Genomic DNA, 17,495 nt, shown 5'->3' on the forward strand with positions numbered 1-17,495 from the left:
GAGGACAGTGTTGCCTCCATCCTATAGGATACCTTTACTTAAGCCCAAGTAGTTATTTTTGTGCTGTGTGGACCCCATATTGTTCCCACCCTTTAAGTTGTGAGAACGTAAATGGTGAAGTCTAATTCCATACGGGAAATCGGAATGGTATTGGAATGTAGGGGGCACTACGGAGAGTCCCGTTCTTACTCATGTCATGAGTATTACCTGCCTCCATCCTTACCACTGTATGTATCTATACTTTTCTTCTAATCAATCTCAAAAGCTTGTCCTTCAAGGTGTATCAGCCTGTAATCTTGTACTCGTCAGTGGGGGTAAAAGTGAGGGTAGCCTGAGGTTGAAGATTGCCAACCGTATGGCCATCATTCCCTTGAGGGCATTGGATTTTTAGGGCATTGTAAGGGACCATACTTGCAAGATCCATAAGTACTATGTCTGCAGTAGCCTTCAAACCTACTGTCGGGGGGGGGATATGTCTCCGTCATGTCTCTCTGTAATAGTATCCCCCTTTAAGCAGCAGTCAGGGTTTATTGGTCAACTAAAGTATGATAAACTAGAGTAGTATATCGTGGCTGAGCTGTTATGCTAGATTGGCTACAAATTATTTAATCCACAGCTATATTTATTTAGGTTCCTTTCCAGCGACAGGCACTCAGTTGTTATTTAGTAAGAAAACATGTCATCCCTTACAGAATATACAGAAGTCGTATCAGTGATCAAAAGTGAGCTCCTGGGCATTAAGAGCCCTCTTAGTGTACCTCCAATGTTGTGTGCAATCAAAACATAGCACCTGAAAGGATCAATCACTTTAACAAAGTAAACTCTGTATCAGAAACATGAACCAGCTGATTCACAAATCAAGCTTTTAAAAGGCAAGCATCGCTTAAATGCAGAGATAATTAATCCAAGCAGTAGTTGCAGACCATCGTATTATCTGGATAAATGTAGATAAAGGCAGAGTAATATTGCGCCCATCCGGGAAGCCATACCCCCCCCTCCCTCCCCACCAGTCAGACCTCTGGTTTCTCCAAACCAATATACACTAGGAGAAAGGAGTGGTGGATCACTATATTTGTGAATGCTGTCTAGCAGTATCACTCGTAAGAAAGCTGCTAAGCTTCCATCCTAATTGCTGACTCCAAGTGAAAAGATCGTTTTCACCACGCAGATCACCTTTGAACCTTTCACAGAGAGACTAGCAATAAACATTATACCCTTAACGTGTGTCTGACTAACTTTCACCTTAAAAGCCCACAAGCATATCTGCAAACAGAGAAAAAATACTTTCCAGTCATGCTCCGCCAAGTAACCTGATGTCCCCTAGATGTATTGCTCAGGGATCATAGCAGGTTGAGAGCGGTTAATACAGTAGCTGAATTTAAGCTGTTGCTTAACAGAGACCTCCTTTCTTATATAGGGTAGACAGTACCTTTCAGATCACGTCTCTTGACTCTTCCGGCGCTGTAACTACCTGTCTGGCATCCATGTAGACGTTTTCTTATCATTTCAGAGAAGTACACGCACTCAGCGATGTGCAAGGAAGATAAACCTGCTGAACCAAGAAATCTGTTAGCCCGTCCTGTGGCTTTAATGTTGCGTTGCACTCTGGGAGGCTAGCAGGTAGGCTGAGGTCACGTAATGCTTGTACATCTTCTGGGAGTTGTAGTTAAAGGTGGTAAGGATGAATCCTCATGTCCATGAGGTTGCGTTTGCGTTCTAGGGCTTCTGGAAATCACGGGCATCGAGGGCCAAGAAACTAAACACTCGGGGCAAGACTAAAATGTTCAGGCCCATCCTCGACCTGGCACTTCCGCGGCGATATATGTTTTCTAAGGTAGGTGAACTCTTCTAGGGCTAGAGGATTTAGGTAAACTACTTTTTATGCTTTTATTGCAGCTGAGTCAATGTTGTAATAACGCTAAGTTGATAAGGTCGGTTTACTTTGTTTCTTTACCAGGGTTGGTTCTGAAAAGTTTGGTGAATAGGATTGCAGCATCTTCTTTGTTGGAAATTGTATACTTCTGATCTTGGGTTGAGAATGCTAGAGAGTTGGGGTACTTCATTTGGAATCTTATGTTGTTGTTAATAAGATATGCACAGTATGGGGCTAATTGCTGTCTTGCCGACTTGATTTGTTGAGGTAAGTCCTGTGATATGGAAATTTTCATTCCTTGCCACGTTATTGTTTTTTTGAGTTTAGCTGCGGCTAAGAGCTTGTGTACATGGTAAAAGTTTAGAATTTTAACATAGACAATCCTAGGATTGGAAGCCATCGAGGGGGGTCTTAATGCTCTGTGGGCTCTTTCTATTGTGATCTGTTTCACCTCATGTTCATCGCCCAGTAAGAGATTAAATATGGATGTTAGCACCTCTGGTAGTTTGTTTTGTTCAACGTTTTCGTGAATACCCCTTATAATTAGATTGTTTCTTCTGGATCTAGCTTCGAGATCTAATATTTTAGTATTCAGATCCTAAATTGATTTTTTATTCGTGCTCATCTCATCCTGTATTTTATCTATTTTGATGTCTTGGTCCATTATTTTGGATTCCATCTTATCCAACCTGGTTAAAATCTTGTCAGTAGATGAACCGATAGCTTTTGTCTGGTCAGTTAGAGTTTGAATCGCATCTTGCAGTGGTTGTAGTGCAGCTTTTAGGTCATCCAGGTTAGGGCTTTCTGTTTTACCTTTAGTTATATTAGTGTTTTTATTAGTATCCAAAGCCTTCTGGAATTTGGCTCTTTTAGAAGTGGATGTAGAGTCTTTCTCTGGAGAGTTAAGGGCTGTAAATTTAGTTTTTGTAGTTTGGCTTTCCATATCCTCAGAGGCTAGAGGCATTTTGATTGCTGGTTGTTGAGAATATCAAGCAGAAAGTTAGCAGTACTCTTTTCTGTGATTTAGTTTCAGGATCCTTGGCCTAGCCTCACTCTGCACCGGATTCACATGCGGCCCCAGATGTACAGGCAATCTGCTCAAATCCAGCCCTAAAGGTAAGAGTTTCAGATTTTTTTTTCTTCAGGTATGTGAAACGAAGTATAGAGATAATTAATCCGTATTTTTGCTGGGAAAATTGTTAAGTCTTACATGTATAGTATGCAGAGAAGTTTTTAGGTGGTGCTCTCCTGAGTTTCAGCACTCCTTACAGGACAGCGGCCATCTTGCTCTATAACTGCTCAACTTTCTGCAGTTTCATTGTTCAGACCTAATGTGGTACTGAACCAATGAGCAAGCAGCTTCCTGGATCACATCATCAATCAAACTACTGAGTGTGCAGTTAGATTTTAAATGTATCCATGGGTCATAATTTCTCTGTACTGTTTAGTGTTAGGACTGAGTCTATATTAAATAACTGACAGGAAGGATAGATAACACATTATTTTAGGTTGGGGTTTCACTTATTTTCTACTTCAGCAGGAATATATACTATGTGCAAGTTTGTTTCATAAAAGAGATGCCAAAGTTCTGGCTTTTGAGTGTGTGTGTGTGTGTGTGTGTGTGTGTGTGTGTGTGTGTGTGTGTGTGTGTGTGTGTGCGTGCTTGTGTGTATGCATGTTTGAGAATGTGTAAGTACATTGCATAAGTGTATGTGTGATTGTGCACAAGTGTGAGTTTGTGCATGTGCCAACGTGTGTGTGTGTGTGTGTGTGTGTGTGTGTGTGTGTGTGTGTGTGTGTGTGTGTGTGTGTGTGTGTGTGTGTGTGCACGTGTGCACTTGTGCTACATTATCAACTGTCTCACATTTTGCTGAATGTCCCTGCTTTTTTGTAATGTTTTTATGCTGTTCCTCAACAAACTTTATTCTTCTGGAAAATCAGTGAAGATTACAGACAAGTAAGTAATGCCAGCCATTAGTTTCATACTTATTATTGTTCAGAAAATGAATGCTGATTCCAAAACTGCTTTCCGTTAACTTTTAAGTGAATTAGAATAATATTTAAAAACTGTCCCTGATTTTGTTCCCTGTTCTTTTGGCTATGTCTAGAATATTTGAACAAAGAAGTTGAGGGGTACGTAAGGAACTTATCTCCCAACTTACCCTAATTTTATAGAATGTCTCTGATTTACAGTGTTCCTGATTTTCTGATAAATCATTGAGGTTTACAGACCATAAATAATGCCAGCATTAGAGTTTCACATTTGTTATTGTTCAGAAAATACATGCTCATGTGAAAACCGAAGTTCTAGCACCTTTTTCTGTGATTAGAGAATATTGGATGAAACTAATTTGTCCTGTTGTCATTTGCCAGCTTAGCATACCTTGTGCACATTTATGTGAATTAAGTTGAAATTCACAGCTACTGTCCATGTATAAGAGCAATATTTAAAATCTGTACCCTGAATTAGGTCCTTTGTTCCTCATTTTTATTTTTTGCTTTTTCCCTGATTCTTAAATTAAAAGATTGAAAACTACATTTTATGGCAATCAGATTAGATGTACAAAATGGCCATAACTGCTGCATGTGGGTTGGTGGCTGGTTGCAGGTGAAAGAAATTTACCCTCTTATTTTCTCAATTAAAACAGTCTGTCTTTGCAGGACTAATGTGCATTAATATGGAGCAAGATGGACTTCATGAGAACAATATTTAAATCTGTCTCTGATTTTGGGCCTTTGTACATCACTTTTGCTTTTTTCCCCTAATTCTGGCACTAAGAAGTTGAAAAGTATTGTCTTTTTATGACAATTGGATAAGGCTTACGTAGCAAAGTGGCTATACCTGCTGTATGTGGGAGGGGAATGTTTGTGGATGAAAGTAACTTACTTTCTTGTTTGCTCACTTTAAGCAATTTGGTTTGTAGGGCTAGCTTGCATTTGTGTGAGATAAGTTGTAATGACTGAGCTACTGTGTTTTTATGTGAAGCAAACTTGAAATACATTATTGTGCCCATAATTACTATTTATTTATTTTTACTGTGATCTGACATTTGAAGTGCACAGTCAACATGATTATCATTGACCTGAATTTTCCCATTTTTCGACATGATGTCAGGGTATAGCATCAGTAGTCACAGTCTCTCCAAATTCAGTGCCACTCTCTAACCTTCTTTCACAATCATCCCTGACTGTCATTTTGTTATCAGATTCAAACCCCTGCCTCTCAAAGTACATAGACTGCATTGCTGTGTATTGAATGCATCTGCCACATGACATAGCAATGGATCTTGTCACAAATAAGTGGAATTAATGTGTGAAGTAATTCGATATTAGAGGATAATTTGTACAGTATGATTTTGTCAGAATGATGACAAGGAGGTGACTATCTTAATGTTCACACAGCTGTGGGCAGTGCAGTATCAATGTTTCTCAGCTAAGGAAGCTGTTCCTGTTGTTTTACACAGCAACAACATTGTCCCAGAATTGAACCACACTCTGTCTGTGTAGGTATGCTATATAAGTCATTACTGAATGTATGTGATGCACGTCATTCACAGAACAAATGTTTCACTAGCATGCTATTACAACATTATGTTTATGTTTCTTTTTCCAAAGTAAAAAAAATGAGAGCAATAGCTTCACACAGTGTTGTTTGTGTAGTGGCATCACACATATAATGCTGCCCTTTGCCAGAATTGAACAGCAAGCTATGTAAGCTCACTGACTAACATGTGTATGAAAAACATGAGCCACAGTAAAAATCTTAACAAAGCTATGAGACTTCACCCCGATTGCATTGCAAACAATCCGTATAAGATAAAAGGAATGGGGAGGTCACTCCTACTGTAATTATACACATTATAAAAGCTATAGATGTCATTCAAGCATAACAGCATAAGGACACACAATGCCTACAGCCAGTCATATTGGGTTTTGAACACCTGATTGTGTGACGAGAGAAACATGATATTGAGAAAAATAAATGTGCCATGGAGCAAGTGTAGCAAAAATTGTGATATATTTGGGTATTTGAAGCCTTGACATCATGTTATTGCTGCAAGGGATATGTGTGCCTATAATTTCTTTAAAAGAATGTTGCGATATGTCTATTTCTCACCCAACATTGCCTGCTTGTAGGTGTACCCAGTCACATGTGATGTGCAATGCAGTCATCACTGGAGAATGGCAGTCATGCATAATGTGTGGATAATCACTGATTCAAACATGTGCCTTACTAAGGCAACAGCATACAGAACATTGTCTCATTTTCTCACGCCACAGGAAAATCCTTAGTAGTTCTCTTAGGAAAGTCAAATTTCATCCAATGACATAATTCATTATCCAATACAGCATTTCTGTGTGCAAAAATGAGCAGACATTCTTGTAATAGGAATTGCTAACTATGCATGTACTCAGCAGATGGCTGGGTGACGTCATTGTTACCTACATGCACATTCACACTGACAAAAGTGACTCTAAGGAGTAATGGCTAGATATGACTGACTACATAAGGTTCCAAGGTACAGAATACTGCCTGAATCTTATGTGCCACATGAGATGTTGGTTTACGGCTGTAACAGTGCACATTTGGATGGATGACATCACCATTGTTTAATATGGTGATATTCTTCTAAAAAGGAAAGAAGGTGGTTGAAGAGCCCAGTAACAACACACAGCTATATATCCATGCATTAAGATCTTTCTTTACTCAGCATGACAGATAAACACACAGTCATAGTAGTCATTCACTGCAGGATTCAAACCTCCTATCTATTTAGGCTGTGCAGTGTAGACAGCAAAGTAATAACAGCCAGCACCATAGGCTAAGTCATACTACAGCTGTGATGTAGCTCATTTTTGAAAGCCTGGTGTAAACATTATCAGAGTAGACTGAAACCAGTTGACACAATGTTTAAGGCCTTCACCTCCCATGCACAAGGTACAAGGTTCGATCCTGACCTCTGGTCAATGCCTGTTAAGAGTTTGCATGTTGTCCCTGTGCCTCTGTGGGTTTCCTCCCACCCCCAAAAAACATGTTGAGTGTTTCCATCTCAGACTCACCAAAGAATGAAACTGTGGGCAGCAGCACCATAAAGCCCAGCAGCCCTGGGTCAATTAGCTACTGACCTGCCAGTCTCCAGTTTCCCAGTTTGAGTTACCTGGGATAGCTTTGTTGAGCGAAAGCCGGACATAAAATATACTCACTGTAGGTTCACTGACAGGATGTAACTTAGAAATGGATGACATGATGGTAAGCAGGCAGCTGGACAGCCTATGTATCCAGGAGATGAGATGGAAGGGCAGTGCAGTAAAGCAAGTTGGCTTGGGATCCAGACTCTTCTACTCAGGAGGAGGGCAGGCTAGAAATGGTGTGGGGATTGTGGTGAGAGAGAGAGAGGCTTCAGAAGGTGAGGGATGTCATCAGAATTAGTGACAGACACATGGCAATCAGACTCCAGTGTAGTGATAGGGCAGTATTCATAATCTCAGCCTATGCCCTACAGGAGGGTTGTGATTGAGAGTAAAAGAGTACATTCAGACAGCAGTTGCAAGACCTACTAGATAAAGCAGGGCAACATGAATTGGTGTCAATAATGGGAGATGTGAATGCACATATCAGGACCGACAGAAAAGGATATGAGGACTGCCTGAGTCCACATGGGTGGGGAAACAGGAATAAAAAAGGAGAAGCCATTCTAGACTTCTTTCTGGCAAATGGCTTAATAGTAGCCAACATACAGTTTAGAAACAGAGACAGTCACAAGATCATGTACAGGAGTGGCCAACATGCAAGTCAGGTAGACTTCCTCCTAGTAAAAAAGGGAACTGGGGTAAAATCAGCAATTGCAAAGTCACCCCCAGTGAAACAGTTGGCCCACAGCATAAACAGCTGAGTGCCACAATCAGTTGCAACCAGTGGTCAGAAAGGCTTTAAGGTCAACAGAGACAAGGCTGAAGACCTGGAAGTTGATGGGAGAGAAAGCACAACAGTTCAAGGAACTACTCAAGGCTCTAGCACCTCAAGAACAAGATGAAATAGGTGGAATTGAAGAAGAATAGCAGCACTTCAAAACAGCATGTGTGAGGACTACAGAACAGATATGTGGCCAAACCTGGTATGGAAATAAGGTACAAAATGAAAGCTGGTGGTGGAATGCAGAAGTGCAGGAAGTAATCAAAAGAAAGAAGGAGTGCAGGAAAAAGTGAGAGACAGAAAAGATGGACCAGACTAGGAAGGAATACTAGTTAGGTAACAAAGAAGCTAAGAGGGGAGTTGCAGCAGATGCACTCAACCAGCTTATGGAAAGTAAGTCAGAAGATGGCACAAAGAGACAAAGGCAGAAAGATAAAGAAGATAGCCAGGAAACCCTTCATAAGGGATGCTAGCAGGAACCTGCTCACCAGTCCACAGGATATCAAAGACAGATGGAAGGAATACTTCCAGCAACTCCGAATGAAAAAACCCACAGAAGCTGTATTACTCCAGACACAGCCTACAATGAGAGAAGAGGAGGACCCCACTACAGAAGTAAGAACAGTACTAAGGAAAATGAAGTAAGGGAAAGCAGCAGGCTCAGAAGAGGTCACAGCAGATATGATAATGATGCTGTTTGAGATAAGGAAGAAGTGGCTCCAGAGGATACTCATGTCAAGGTGGAGAGAAAGGCTTATCCCAGATGAATGGAGAATAAGTATACTAGTACCAGCATTCAAGAACAAAGGGGACATCCACAACTGTGGCAGTACAGAGACATCAAACTCCTGTCACATTGTATGAAAGTTCTGGAGAGGGTGATTTATAAATAAATATGCATAATGATAGAAAGTAAGATGGGAGATGAGCAGTTCAGATTCAGATCAGGATGCAGCACAACTGACCCAATGTTTGCAGTGAGACAGATAGTCGAGATAAAGCGAGAGTTGAGGAAAGAGTCCCAACTGGGCATTCCTAGACTTGGAGAAAGCATATGACAAGGTCCCAAGAAGAGCAGATTTGGCCAGTACTGCAGTGGTTCAATGACCCAGAAACATTAGTAGAATCAGTGCATACTGTGTACAAGTAACCAGTGACTCAAGTACAAACAGAGTTCAGTCTCATAGAGGAGTTCCCAGTGGGAGTGGGTGTGCATCAGGGTTTAGCTCTGAGACCACTGCTGTTCAAACTGGTGATGGACTACATTAGCAAACAGGTCAGAGGGGAGAGATCATCAAAGTTGCTGTATGCAGACATTACAGGCAGACTCTGAGCAAGAACTTCAGCAAAGAATAGAGGAATGGAATGCAAAACTGAAGGCACATGGGATGAAACTGAGTACAGATAAGACAGTTGTAATGGCAGTAAATGGAGTTCAGAATAAGCTGAGACTTAATATAGATGGGAAAATAGCAGAACAGGATAACAGCTTCAAGTATCTGGGAGGGGTGGCTGAGGAGAAGGGAAACCTGAATGAGGAGATTAAAGCTAGAATCAGAGGGGCTACAGCCAACTGGCACAGAGTATCAGGTGTGGTATATGACAGAAGAGTGTCAACAAAGCTGAACAGTTAGGTGTATAAAACAGTAGTGCAACCAGTACTACTGTATGGTATGGAAACTTGGGCAGTAAAGGCTGGACAATTGAGAAAGCTAGAGGTGATGGACAATTGAGGAAGCTAGAGGTGATGGAGATGAAGTGCCTGCGATGAGTGGTAGGATGCCAACTGTGGGACAGATGAAGAAACGAGGACATAAAAACAGAAGCCGAAGTAGCTCCAATTGCAGAAAAGGTAAAAAAGAGCAGATTATGGTGGTAATGACATGTGCAGAAAAGCAGAAGGCAATCTGGTGAAGAAGATTTGGGACAATCAGGAAGAAGGCAAAAGGAGAGAAGGGCATTCAGCAAAGAGGTGGATGGGACTGTGTGAGAGAAGACCTGTGACAGTCAGGCATGAGTGTTGAAGAAGGCAGGAGAGAGGCATTGAACTGAGAGAGGTGGCAACAGTTGACACAACTGCCTGACCCCATGTAGAAAATTGGAAAAGGGGGGTTGATGATGATGTAATCACTGTGTTTGTAAAACTAGGTATTGCTTGGGGATGATAGAAATGAAAAAGGTAGCCATCTGTCAGGGAAATTACAACTCCTATGTGGAAGTTTACATAAGGGTTATTGTCCCAAAGCAAACTGCATATTTGGATTCAACCCCCCTACCTATCTAGTTATACATTCTAGAGAACACAGTATTAAACACAAGCAGGACAGGAGAAGTCTGACTTTTATGGTGAGACAAAGGATGATCTCATCATTGTGTTAAAAAAGAGAAGATGTCTGTAGGAAAAGAGAGATAGGGGATGGAGGATGGGGGAATCCTCTCCCAGGTTAAAATATTCTCAAGTGGAAGTAGATACAGCATGTCTGCTCAGGAAGCTGCATGTATCTGACATTGAAACCACACACACAAGTTCACCACTGTGAAATTTGAACCTCCTACCTATCTCGTTACATAATCTAGAGAACACAGTATTAAACACAAGCATCATGGGAGAAGTCTGACTTTTATAGTGAGAGACTGCATTTATGAAGGGATGACCTCATTAGTATGCTGCATAGAAGATGTTTAAGTTAAAGGTGGGATAAAGTGCAGAGGGAGCTGTGTTGAAGTTCTCTCCTGACTGAAGTGGACACAGCACATCTGTTGCTGAGGCATTACTTACCTGACATTAGTACCACCCCCCACACACACACACACACACACACACACACACACACACACACACACACACACACACACACACACACACACACACAAGTTCACCACTGTCAGATTTGAAGAACCACCTAACCAATGAGTTACATAATCTAGGAGAAGTCTAACTTTAACAATGTGAAAATGCACATTTGTAAGTATTAAAACTTTCTGTTTGGAACACCAGCTAATACGCTTCACATGTTTTGGAACAAATGCATGTGTCTAGACAGGCAATGTAACAGCACCGTGCTTGTCCCATGTAAGTACATTCTTCTCTGCAACATCTGTGTACTGTATATTGCATTACTGTGAGTGACATGTACCTGTTTCACAGTAAGGGGTGTTAATGTCAATCACAACTGTAAAACAGTGGATTGTCAAGCAAGTCTTCATAACAGTTGATGTTAGGATGATTGTATGCTAATAGTAACCATTTATTGTATGACTGTCAATTGTCTAGGCTCATGCTTTCACAATGTGCATTGACAGTATGAATATACACTTCCTAAATATGACAGTGCTCTTCTGAATAACAATGATGGATTATGTGTGAAAATTTTGCACACTATTGTAACAAAGTTGCAATTGTAACTTTTGGAGTGCAGGCATACATTAACAGACTGAATTCAACATCACCATGAAAACCAGATAGATACCTTGTTTTCAGAATTTTTGTTTAATTTTTTTAACTCTCTCCATGAAACACACCACTAACAAGCTCATTTGCATGACTAATGGCAGGATATTAGTTTATATGAAACCATATCTGAAGGTGTTGAACTTAGAGTGGGATTTTGCAGAGTCTATGGTGCTTTGTGCTGACCTTCATGCAAACAAACAGTATACACATACACGCATGTCTGAATCTGACTGAATACAGAGCAGATATACATTATTGTCATGCTTCAAGTGTCATAATTTTCACATTTGTCACGACAGTTGCAGTTCTTCAAATATGTATGCTACAAATGTATTATGAAACATATCAGGGACCAAGAATGTTATTGCTGGTAGAAACATGGCTTATGGAAACAGTTATGAATCAAATAAGTTTACTTGATGACACAGAAGGGATGGGAAAAGGTGGACAGTTGGTGACAGGAATACACATGCAGACATACTAAGTAATTAGTTTATGGTTCATTTTGGCACATATTTGTGCTATGCTACTCTTTCATTTTTCTCATAATTATTCAGGCAAGATCTGTACAAGACAGTATTTACAATATCTCATTAATACAGCACTAGGATAATAGTGTGTTAAGAAAATTTGTAGCCAACACTTGTACCAAAATGAGTCATACAAAACATTCAAAATCACTTCGGCCTACATCTGGATTCATACCTTAACAGTATGCCAAAACAAATCGATAAACCTGAGTATTATCTAAAACACCACACAGTAACTCCTACTTCATCAAGTTCAAATATGACAACAGGGTGAAGAAAAGGAGTGTGCATGTCCTTATGCCATCTGTAAAACCCACTAATGTGTACATTATATCCAGTAGCCTAATAAATGAGAAACAGTAAAAAGTGATGATGTGGAAGTGGGAACAGAGACAGACATGGAGACATGGATAATGACATGCATAGAGTGTTATGATTTTCTGGGGCATTTTTAATATATCTGGGGTATATTATTGTTGTGTTTTTCCTGATAAGTAATCTGTCATGCTATGTATAATCAAGTGTTTCCAATAGGGAGAAAGCAGGGGTTGGAAATTATAACCACGACTGAGACATAAGCAGCCTTACTCTTACTGGTTTGAAGTGATAGTCATAAAACAACAAGGAAAGGGAGAATGCAGGATTCAAGGTGTACATTACAGCTGGAAGCATAATAACTGATCTAATGCAGAATGCTTCCTAACAATATTTGAATATGGAGTATCCTACGTGGTATACATTCATCTCATCAGCCTGTTCAAGAGAAGATTAGCCTGACTGTACATCAAGCATAGTGTTGTGAAGGACACTAGATTAATGAGCCAAAAGGCAAAAACTCTCAGGAATTTGCCAAGAGCTGTGTACTTCCATTTCCCATAAGGCACTGGTGCTGTTTGGTGCCAGGATTTGTGCAAATGCTGAGGAGACAGACTGATGACACAAAAGGGGGAGGGACATGAAGAGGGGAAGTGTTGTCAGGGACTCAGGGAGCAAATACATTCTGACAGCAGCAGGATAACGGTGATGTAAAACAGTATGTAGGCAGCAGCTACACATGAAATACTGTAATAAAAATAATCAATAACAGTTTGCCATATTTCTGATTTAGAACCCTTGAAAGTTTGCAGAAATCAGTCTATACATCTGAGCATTCTTTCTGTATGCCACCATGAGCTCATAATTTATACAGTTTAAATAACACAATTGAAAGGACAATGACAATTTATTGAAAACGGAGTAGAGAGAGAGAGTGAGATGGAGAAAGAAAAAGAAAGCTGTGTTTATGGGACATTTAGACAAATTTTTATTGTGTTACTGTTAGCTATTTCCTCATTATTACTGTGTCATGCTTTGTACAATACAATGTTTGCTACTAGGAGCAAGAAGGGGTGGGAAAATAGAAACAAGACTGGCACAAGCAAAATAAGGCTAGTTTAGTAACTCTTCATTTTGGGGATGCAATTTTTTTCGCAAATGTATTCTTGCCACACTATTCAAATGCCATTTTTAAAATGCAACTGGAGAAAAATACAGGTGTTTGCAGTTAAATATATGATAGGAATATAAAGTGACATGAAATAATAATTTGATATATGGCTGTAATTAAACCCTTGACCTTATTCAAAAAACTTCAGTCTACAGCCTGGGGAATTATCTCAACACACCAGATAGTAAGTTCTAGATCATTACATCCAGCAGCCTACAAACTCTTTAGAGTAACTGTTTCAAAGTAGTGTCTTTACTCTGCCTTTACTCTGTAAACCTATAGTACAGTGGCGTTATGCACATTTACATGAAGGTAACTGGACTAGTGTGGATGATGGCAAAAACTCACCAGTTTTTGCAACAGGACGTGAACAGTATTCACTGTCAGTCAGCACTAGTGTGTGATGCCAAACTAAGTGCAAATGCCGGGGATAAAAAGTGAAGGCTTTCTGATGGAGCATTTGTGGCCAAGTGTGTTTTGTGTATGTGTGTGTGTGTGTGTGTGTGTGTGTGTGTGTGTGTGTGTGTGTGTGTGTGTGTGTGTGTGTGTGTGTGTGATTCTATTTTTGACCAGACTAAACTTGTGAAAAAGTGCTTGATAACACAGTGGTGAAAATTGTGGGGGTGGGGTGGAGCAAGCAGTTGGCAGAACACAGGGGAAAGAAAACAGAAATTTGCAGGATGGTGTGGGAGATCATCATAGTTATCCATTTCTTCAACTCATAAATGTTGGATTGTACAAAGAATTTCATGACTTTGGAGAGTCACCACACCAGGGATGGGTGACAACCACAGAATAATGTTGTATGGTCAATTGGACCAAATTAAAGCAAAGTATAGGGCTATGTATGGGACATCATTTTTGTGGGACAGTGTCAATTTTCTTTTTTTCTTTGTAGAGACAGGAATGTTAGAGAAGGTGATTATGAAAGAGTGTTTCAAGTAGGAATGGAAGGTCAAGTAACAGGTACAGATGTATAAGACAGACAAGAATGGTGATGGACACAAAAGGTCAGTGGAAACCATGATTTTGGATAGGTAGAGGACATTGGAGGCTCATCCATGTCCATCTGGAGAACATTGAGAATCTGGGTCTCAACCTCAGAACTGTCGTTACTGTCTCCTGTGCCAGTTGCCTGGCCCAGTGCTTGATATGGGATAATTTTGGCAGTAAGATACGCAACCTTTTCCATCCCGCCAATTTGGACACCAAGGCCCCTCTCCAATATGCCCTTCACAAGACCTGTCAGCTCCTGATGGGTGACAAAATCACTACCTCCACTACAACTGATTCCAGAGTGCACCAGCAGCCAGGGCAGAACTATCTGATACAGGTAGAGCAGGTAGGGAAGGAGCTGTGGAGGTAACTCTGACAGGTTGTGACCCAGATGTGTTATGTGTCTGTGCTGCCTGTAATGCTACTGCCACAGCCACCTGTGCAGGTAGGGAGGGATAATCTGCACTGGTTAGTCTACCTCCCTCTGCTGATGGGCATTTTGCTTTCAGTATTAATGTATTAAAAAAGTATATATGAATAAAAAAATAAAATTATAGATAGCTTGAGTAGGGAAGACAAAAAATAAGAGAATTAGATCAATGGCATGTCATATTAGTTTTTTTTTTATTTCACTATATAAACCAACATGAGAAATAAATATGTACACCTTTGCCAAATGCAGATATGATGGGAAGGCATTAATGTGTCATAAATTCAATCACTGTGGTATGGTATGAGAAAAATAATCATATATTTGACTATGCTATATCAGATCTGTGCTTTCAAAGTTAATACTGAATTTGCAAATATTCAGTTGTTAATGTATGTATTGCAGTTAACACCTTATAAAAGCTATCCTTAAAAAAATGTGATGTCTATTTCTGGGTATTGAACCCCACACAATTAAGCTGATGTACTCATTACCTAGTGCAATCACTATGAGCTATTGCAGCAGGGATGTATGGATGTCCAAGATGACACACTGTGATGGACTGGAATTATCTCTCCTGGTGTACCTAATGGTTTTCTGCTATTTGTTCTGCAGCTGTACATTAGAGAAAATTACAGGGATTCTAATTTAAGAATGATGGAGATATACTTCAGAGATGCCTGTATATGTGTGACTTTACTTTATTTATATGTAAAAGGCACTTCTTCTGTTTGTAAGTACATTTCAGATGTATGCAGTTGCATAGCCTGAGAAATACATGGTGGGTTAGTTTACATATATACTTTGTAAGACATACAGTTATAAACACATGCTTATGATATGTGATAACTCATAATAATTATAACAAAAATATTGTGCAAATTATAGTTATGCATGCACATTCCTAATTAAATATCATCTTCATGTTTAACATAATGCCAATCATGAGCGGACAGGTGATCCTCTGTGGTGACCCCTAACGGGGAAAAAGCCAAAAGAAGAAGTATATTGGGCTTCTATAGCAAACAGTAATGATACACTTGTTGCAATAAACACAGTTATGATACTCATTTGCATTTATTTTTACATTGGTAAACAGAATGTTGTGATAAATGGTGTTCTCACCGCCTCTGCAAAATTATTATTAAACTGGATTCAAAAGCTGAATCAACACCTTCATTTGAACATGAGGTTTTTCTTTCTATAATTATTACCTCTAATTGATTCAAAGTTGTAGTGATTATGCCCTGAAATTTATGAAAAGAAGACAGGCTTGTTTACCATCTTTCTGATGTCAAAAAGGTATTTAACAAGCTTTTGTTAATCACCCCCCTCACTGATGTTAAGCTCTAGTCTCATATTAGAGCACGAAGAGCACTCAAGGGCCACCACGGAACAGAGACAGGAAGCTGTTAAACCCTTCATTTGGATTTCTTTTTTTATAAAAGTCTGAATGAAAGGTTTAGCAGCTGCCCACATTCATTCTGTGGTGGCCACTATAAATGGAATAGCAGCAAGTTTCTTGCAGTTTTCATAGGTGTAACCCACATAGTGCTATTACACGTTTTTTCTCAAATTTTGTAGTACATGGAAGCAGGTAAAGCTCCACATACTACAATGAACTATGACTGATTCAAGTCTGATCATATCCTAGGCTCCAAGTTTCACTCTTAGCTAGGTTCATAGCTAAGTACTAGGCTATCTGCCCGAGGGCATGTATAAGCCTAGCCAGAATGTGTTGGCTTTCGGTGCCCCCTTAGATTAGTTCCCTGTGCCTCTGTCCAGTAGAGCCATTAGTTCCCTATGCCTCTGTCCAGCAGAGCCACTGCAGTGATCCCTGGGGTAAAGTTTCTGTTTCCCATCCATTCATCAAGGTTTGTCTTGAAGAGTGTTAGTGAGGGGGCTCTGCCTAATGTAGATTGGAATCATGTTCCAAGGCATTTCTTGACAACTATGTCTCAAACACTTAATAACTTGATTATGATTTGAGACCCTTATTAATGCTTTATATTACAGACTTCTGATTAACAGTTTTTAAAATATTTTCTGTACTGACCATTATTAGGAGCCATGATATACATTTTTAAACTGTAGATATTATCATTTCTGTCTTGGGTTATGTATTTCATGTTAATGGTCTCAATTTACTTTTGACTGTCTTCTCCTAGTCCACCACTGTTTAAAACTCAGTACAAAGTTTACAGGATATAAACAAAATTAAAACAAAACAAAAAGTATGATGATTATTAGCATTTTTTATTTTATTTTATTTTACATTTATCAACATGTAGGTGAGGGGGTCAGAGCACCCTTTTCAACCATGCCCCAGGCCCAATAGGCAAATGCAAAGTACAACAAAAAACATATATTTCAAAAATAATGAAGTAAATATAAATCACTATGAACAGTTCAAATACATATACTGGAGAAAGTGTAGGTGCGTGTGTGTGTGTGTGTGTGTGTGTGTGTGTGTGTGTGTGTGTGTGTGTGTGTGTGTGTGTGTGCATTTATTTATTTATTTTTAGCCGGGGGGGGGGGTCAGAACTTTTAAAAGAGTTCTCTAAAGTAGTTAACTGATTAGTAGAATGGTAATACTCATCACACAGTTCACAACTAAATAGCTCTAGTTCCTGAAAAGATTACTGCTGCATTAATATAAGGCCATGTCATGCAGCCATCTACTCACAGTAAAGCAACAGCACATGAAGATACTTTGATCAAAGATTCCTCTCTGAACTGCGAGATACAAATTTCAAGAAAAATGAAAGCAGTGTTGGAGTAGCTTCTGAAGTCCTACAAAGTGTGATGAAGA

Source organism: Protopterus annectens, chromosome 17.part0 (assembly GCF_019279795.1).
Source record: "Protopterus annectens isolate FY-2018-M chromosome 17.part0, PAN1.0, whole genome shotgun sequence".
NCBI lineage: Eukaryota > Metazoa > Chordata > Ceratodontiformes > Protopteridae > Protopterus > Protopterus annectens.